The sequence below is a fragment of the Lissotriton vulgaris genome, chromosome 12 (genome assembly GCF_964263255.1).
Source record: "Lissotriton vulgaris chromosome 12, aLisVul1.2, whole genome shotgun sequence".
Lineage (NCBI taxonomy): Eukaryota > Metazoa > Chordata > Amphibia > Caudata > Salamandridae > Lissotriton > Lissotriton vulgaris.
Window position 1 is genome coordinate 545,178,680 of NC_141700.1, and position 7,067 is coordinate 545,185,746.

Consider the following 7,067-nt stretch of genomic DNA (forward strand, 5'->3'; position numbering starts at 1 on the left):
TTACGCCGGGACCACAGCCAAACTACAGAAAAAACTCCAACGCATCCAAAACGCCTCAGCCAGACTCCTACTGGACATTCCCTGTCATGCTCACATTTCCGGTCACCTGAAGGATCTCCACTGGCTCCCAGTCAACAAGAGAATAACGTTCCGTCTCCTCACCCACGCACACAAGGCCATCTACGACCTGAATGCCTCAACACACGACTGTCCTTCTACACACCCACCCGCCAACTACGATCATCCAATCAAGCCCTCGCCGCAATTCCGCGCATCCACAGATCCACCATGGGAGGAAGATCCTTCTACTTAGCGGCCAAAACCTGGAATTCTCTCACCACTCACCTCCGACTTACACAGAACCACCTCTCCTTCAGAATGCAACTAAAAACCTGGCTATTCGATGAGTAATGCACCCACCCTCCCTCAAGCGCCTTGAGACCCTCTGGGTGAGTAGTGCGCTATACAAATTCCTGAACTTGAACTCCCTCCCAGCGTCTGCCGGCAGACACTGTAGCAGGGGAGAGTATCTCCCCCGCCCTCCCACCTTCAGCCTCTTCTTGGTGTTTGCTGCAGTGGCACGCTTTTTGTCACACTGTGGGAACCACGTCTATAATGATAATCATACTGTCATTCATTTATTTCGCAATAGTTCTCTGGCGCCAACTTGTTACAATTTTTTGTGGGCTGAATACCACAGACTATCTTGGTAGAGCCATATGCACCAGAGTGGCCCTTTGGAGGGTCTAATTCAGACTATTCCATTGAGTGCTCCAAAGATAGCAGGGCCGCAGCACATTTCCTTGGCCGATCTGCTCCTCAGTGCCAGCGGCATCACCAAGTTTGCCACCTCCAGAGTTATAGTAAGGGCTTTCAGTATCGCCTGCAGACATAGCCTTTACCACAATTATCCCAGCCCATTTTGGCCGTGGCAGCAGTGACCTTCAGAACATGTGGAAAACAGTGACGGTGTGTGGCACAGTCTTGCATCCCTCCAGCTGCCGCAGCCCTCCAGCCTCTTTAGCATGCCAGTTACAGAACATAGCCACCATGTCAGAAATAGTATCTAACATTTTTATGCGAGTGTGTCGGGTGATAACTTTGGGCGCATGGTCCTGCAAATTGTTCAGTGGGGTTGTGCCTTACCATTCCTTGATTCCGAGCCATGCCTTCCACCATCTTCCGACCAGCGACGGAACACAATTTGTGCATATTGCAGCAGGAAATGCATGCTCTTTTAACCAAAGGAGCCCAGAGAGTGCACTGGCACCAGACGTTGGCTGTGGTTGTTATTCCTGCTACTTCTTGGTGCCGAAAAAGGACGGAAGCCTCACTTTCCATTTTAAAACTCAGTGCTCTCAATGCTTTTCTGTGGAAGGACAAATTTGTTAGGCTCACCCTGGTTTAGTACTTGTCTGCTCTTGACTGTGGAGATTGGATGGTGGCGTAGGACCTAATAGATGCCTACTTCCATATCTCAGTACTTCAGGCATGCAAGCACTACTTGGTGTTAAAGGTAGGCCAGGAATATTTTCAGTTTACTGTGCTCCATTTGGCCCTCCCAGCACCCTTCAAGTGTTCACTTAAGTGATGACTTTTGTTGCAGCACATCTTGCAGAAGTTGGGTGTTCCAGTCTTGCCCTGTCTTGACGACTGGCTGCTGAAAACAGGTTGCGATCCATCCATTCTTAACGTGCCTCTAGACTCTGGCGAACCTTCTGACATCTTTAAGGTTCACTGTCAGTGTGTCGAAGTCACACCTGACTCCTTTGTAGGCACTCTGCTTCATCTGAACCATTCTGATCACAGTTTACTTTTGCGCCTTTCCACCAGAAAAGAGAATCTATGACATTCTGGCTATGATCCTGAGGTTTCAGTCCATGTCCTGGATCTCAGTCAGGGTGACTCAGAAGCTACTCAGAGATGAGGGCCTCCTGCATCCTGCACTTGATGCGCACCAGATGGCATATGCAGGATCTGAAGTGGGATTTTATGTCCCAGGAGGCACAACACCAGATAGTGATCTCTCCGATTAGGTCCAGATTTTAGGGGAGGATGCAAAAGACCTGCAGTAGTGGCTGCTGAACCGCGATTCGGGCAGAGGCAGACCACTGTTCCCCCCCCAACCCCCCCCCCCCCCCCCAAACCCCCCCCCCCCCCCACCAGAAGCTGACACTGGTGACCGATGCATCACACCTGGGTTGCGATGGCCACTAGGGAGAGGTGGAGGTCAAAGGCCTCTGGTCCCCAACAGAGGCTCACCTCCACATCAATCTGCTGATGCTCTGAGCCATCCTCTTGGAGTTAAAGGATTTTCTTCTATCAAAGGGAAGCTGGTGCAGGTGCTCACAGATAACACCACCGCTTTGTTGTATGCAACAAACAAGGTGTGGGTTAGGTCGTGACCCAGTGCTAAGATGCAGTGTGTCTATGGAAGTGACTGGAAGGCCAGCAGATTTTCCTGGTGGTTTGCCACTCTGTTAGATCTCGGAAAGTCAAGGCCAACTAAAGCAACCGTTGTTGCCTGGCAGTTAGATCTGTAGGTGGTTCAAAAACTTCCTCAAATGGGAAGACCTGTGGCTTGATCTTTTTGCCCCACCACCACCACTGGGAAAACATAATGTCAGCACTTTTGCAGGTTGGAGTTTCCATGGCATCTCAGCTTGGAGATGCTTTCTGCATAGACTGTAACTCTGGACTCCTGTATGTCTTTTCACCGATGCCTCTCTTGTGCCCAAAGTTCTGAAGACGTTCAAGGCAGACTGGGGCCACTACCACGTCATCCTAGAGGCCCCTAATTGGACATGGAAAGAATGGTATCCTGAAATCCTGGGCATGAGTGTCAGTACCCTGATCTAGCTTCTCCTTCTGGAGGATCTCCTGTCACAGTAGTAGGCAGGGTCCAGCGCTTGAACCTGCGCAGGCTCTACCCCCATGCTTTGAGATTGGGTGACTGCAGTTGCAAGCTTTTGGTCTTCCTCCTGAGGAAGTTGGTTATCTTGATAGCCAGGCTTCCCTCAACCAAAATACTATACACCTGCTGCTTGAATGAGTTCATGGTTTGAGGTGCTACCAAGCAGATTGACCCACTTCAGGCTAAACATTCCTAAGTGGTGTTTGTTTTGTCTCTCTTCCAGAAAAGGACTTTATTTTGGCTCCGTTAAAGAGTATTTGTTATATCTCTTTTGTCTTTTCTATGGTTGCATGACTAGCCCTCTTTGTTTAAATCCTCTTTAGTGATGTGTTTTCTCAAGGGTTTTTCAGTATGTTTCTCCTTTCTCCTTTTATTATGCTGCAATGTGATTTACATTTGGTCATTGCATTCCTCATATGTGCTCCCTTCAAACATCTGTGCAGATGTGCACTTTGGCTGCTTACTTTCAAGCCATTCTTTATTTTTGACATAATATAGGCACGGCGGGTGAGCAAGCTAAAAGCCCTTTCCCTCATCCACCTTACACCACTTTGTACACAGACAAGCTGGGTCTCTGGACTCAAGATCAATTCCTCCAGAAGGTAGTGACTCCATTTCATGTCTGAAAATCACCCATTCAGCATTCTTTGATCCTCCCTCCACCCTCCTAAAGAGAATACACTACTTTTATTGGATCCAAAAAGGATCTTAGTTTCTTTATTGATTGTACCAGAAAACACAAGATGGTCGATCTGCTTTGTATTGATTTTACTGGAGCGAAGAAAGGCAAGGCAGTGCAGAAGAGGGCGATCTCGTGCGAGGGCGATCTCGTGCCAGGTTGTGCTCCGCATTAATATCGGTTATACACTGACCAAAACTATCCCCCAGACGGATTAAGGCCTCAGTCCTCAAGTGCCCTGCTAAGTGGCTCCCTCTAGCAATACCAAGGCTTCTTCTGCTACTTTTGCACGCTGGTGTGCCTCTCCAGGACGTTTGTCAGGCAGCTACATGGGCTTCCTTCAATACCTTCACAAACCACTGTTGTCTGGACATTGAGGTCAGTCGAAAGGGGCATTTTGCCCACTCAGTCCATCAAAACGCTTTGGTTTGATCCAGTTCACAATTCCACCACCTTGGAGGTACTTGTCGTACTAAGGACTCCTAGTACCAGAAAGAGGAGTAGAACTGGGTTATTTGACATAATTCCAGTCAGGTGAGTGGTTCACACACCTCTCCAGTCAACACTATCAACATCTGACCAAATGACAGCTGACAATTCCACAGAACATTCCAAGGTAAGAACACAGGTGGAGAAAAGGGAGGCAGAAAATACCACAGGAACATAAACAAAGCGAGCTAAGATACAACACACTTCCCTTCATGAGAAAATAAGACTCAACATGCATAACCTTATTGAAATAAGGAAACTCAATACAGTGTTTCAAGGATTATTTTTTAAATGGGGTTATGGAGGATATGGTAATTGGAAATAAACAATAGAACAATGAAGTTACTTTAAAAAAAAAGTCATTATTGAAAAGCAATCCCTCAGCAATTTGGATGGCACTGAGATGTTCCTTGTAAGAAGCTGGCTCTTCACGTAGTGGACTACAAAGATGTACACAGTCTAAAGAGTCCAGGCAAACCTTACCTGGTGTACAGAGGAACAAAAGTCACCTCAAATGCTCTCTTTAGTTTTCATGTGAGCAAGAAGTTGGGCTTATCAGAGGGTAGTGCTAAGCATTTATTGCTCACACAAAGTTATTTATTTTTATAGATTTCAAAAGTTGATTCAGTTCAATTCCTGGAGTGGTAATGTTATCCTATTGGCATGGGGGGCGTACTGCATTCTGGCACTTGTCAGTGAATTACATGACCCTTCTCCTGGACTTAAGGAATGTATGGGGCAGGGTCCAAGGCAGCACAGCAATGGGACGGCCGGCTGCAGTGGTGCAGTGATGAGTTACTGTCTTGGGTGCCTCAGTCACTTTAAAGGAGATTGGTCCGGTTAGAAAGAGGCTGCAAGCAGGTGACTAGAGAACCAGTCCAAGTGAAGAGTGGGGCTCGGCTCTTGTGGGTCTCAGGGCCCCATTGGCACCGTTATCTGACTCGTACTGTTGGGCGCGGGTACAGAGGTGCTTTGAGGTGTCGGGTGGCGGCAGACAGCAACTCACTCTTTTGGTTTGGTTTTGCAGAAAATGGACAGACAGGACAGTTGGGCCACTCTGTGTGGGTCTCGCTGTCACTGAAGCCCCTGGACATGCTGGTCGGTCTCCCTTGGCGTTGGTATCGAGACTGGACTCATCAAGCCTTGGTTGCTGCAAGGGGTCCATTACACCGGGTATTGGTGCTGTGCCGCTCTGGTCAGTCATGGCGTCCCCACACTTGAAGGGAGGACAAATCTGACCTGCAGGAGCACAGTGGCCTCTTCCTTGGTGGCTGAAGTTTTCGTGGTCCCAGTAAGCGGCAGGACGGTGAAACTGACCTTGCTTCTTCAGGTCCTGCGACTTCAGAGGTGTAGCTCCTCTACTCCAATGGAGTTTCTCTGGTGATTCGGGAAGCACTGGCTGCCCTCTGAGTTTCTTAGTCTGCACAGCGGAAAAACAAGTCAGTTTCTTCCACAATTGTCGGGGGCAGCAGGCAGGCTGGTAGGATTGGCTCCAAGTCAGTTGTTGCTCCTCTGTTCTTGGGTTTACTATGTCCACTCCTGTTTGTCCATCGAAATCTGAGGCGTAAAGGAGAGAGAAGGGTAGTCCCCAATGGGCTACTTACTCCTGGGTTCACTAGCGTCCCCCCTCCCGTCCCCAGATGACCACTTCTCTCAGGGAGTGGGCATCACCCTGCCCCAGAGTTCCTAATTCCTCTGCATACAAAATGGTGGAGATCCTTTCTTCGTTTTCACCTCAGGCTGCCCACCCTAGATGTGTGTCCAGCCTGGCCGTGTAACACGCTTTCGGCATAGCTAATTTTCCTCCCTGTCCTGGTGCCAAATTGGCCCAGGACAGAGGGTGACGGGGGTGACATCTCTTCTGTCTGGGGAAGCCTTGGGTCGCATACCAAAGGCGGCAAAGACCTTTGAAACCTCCTGTCTTGTTATGCTGATAAACTAGCCTTCCTTGGGGGAGGGGGGGTGTAAACACCTCTCTCCATCGCAGGCATTATTTTTGGCCTCTGAGAGCAGGGTTCTCACCTCCTAAGGGGTCAGAAACCCATTTGTGGCAGTAGCAGGCAGGACTGGATCAGTCAGTCAGCCAGCTCACTAAAGGGCTAATGGGTTTCAGAGGGTACTTTGTAGATACCTTCTGGGTGCAAGTATTAATGAATCCATCATTTGAATCAGTGTGGGTTTATTAATTCAAGGTGTTTGATGTCAAACACCATAGGTTTCAGTGAAGCCATTTTGTAGCTGGAAACTGGTTTTGACCAGTGCCCAGCACGTACCTTAACATGGCTTCCCTGCCCACTTGTAATATCCAGCTGTGGAACTAGACACTATAGCGGTATATCTGCTCATGCAGATATGTCCTCATGTGCTATAATGCACCCTGCCTTAGGGCTCCAAGGCCTGCTGTAGGTGCGACTTGCATATAGCCCATGCAGCGTCCTTGGCATGGCACACAGAAGTGTTATATCATGTTTTCAAACATGGTTTGGACCATGTCACACAGTCTGCAATGGCCGTCCATGTGGAATTTGTATGTGGGTCTCTTAGGGTGGCATAAGATATGCTGCACCCTATTTAGTACCCTTGCCCTAGGTACCTGGGGTACCATCTACTGGGGACTAAAGGGGTACTACATTCCTGTGCCAATTATAGAACAATCAGTCATCACTTTGTTTTAAGGAAGGAGCACTGGCACGGAGGTCTGGTTAGCTGACATCCGTGTGCTGTCAGAGTCAAAAACCAGCATCCTGTAGCTAAAAATGGGCAAAACTTTGGTGGGCCAACTGCAACAAAATCCCTACATTCCCCTGCGTTTTTTATCTTATTACTATTTATTTTCTTGTAGCTTGTGGTGTTTATTCATTCACCTAGAGTATTATTGTGAACTCTGAATGCAGGATTGAAATTGGATACAATGTTAACACTCCAGGTTTGCCCATTCTCTAGTTTGACCACAACAGCCAGAATGCGCAATTCGCCATGACGAGA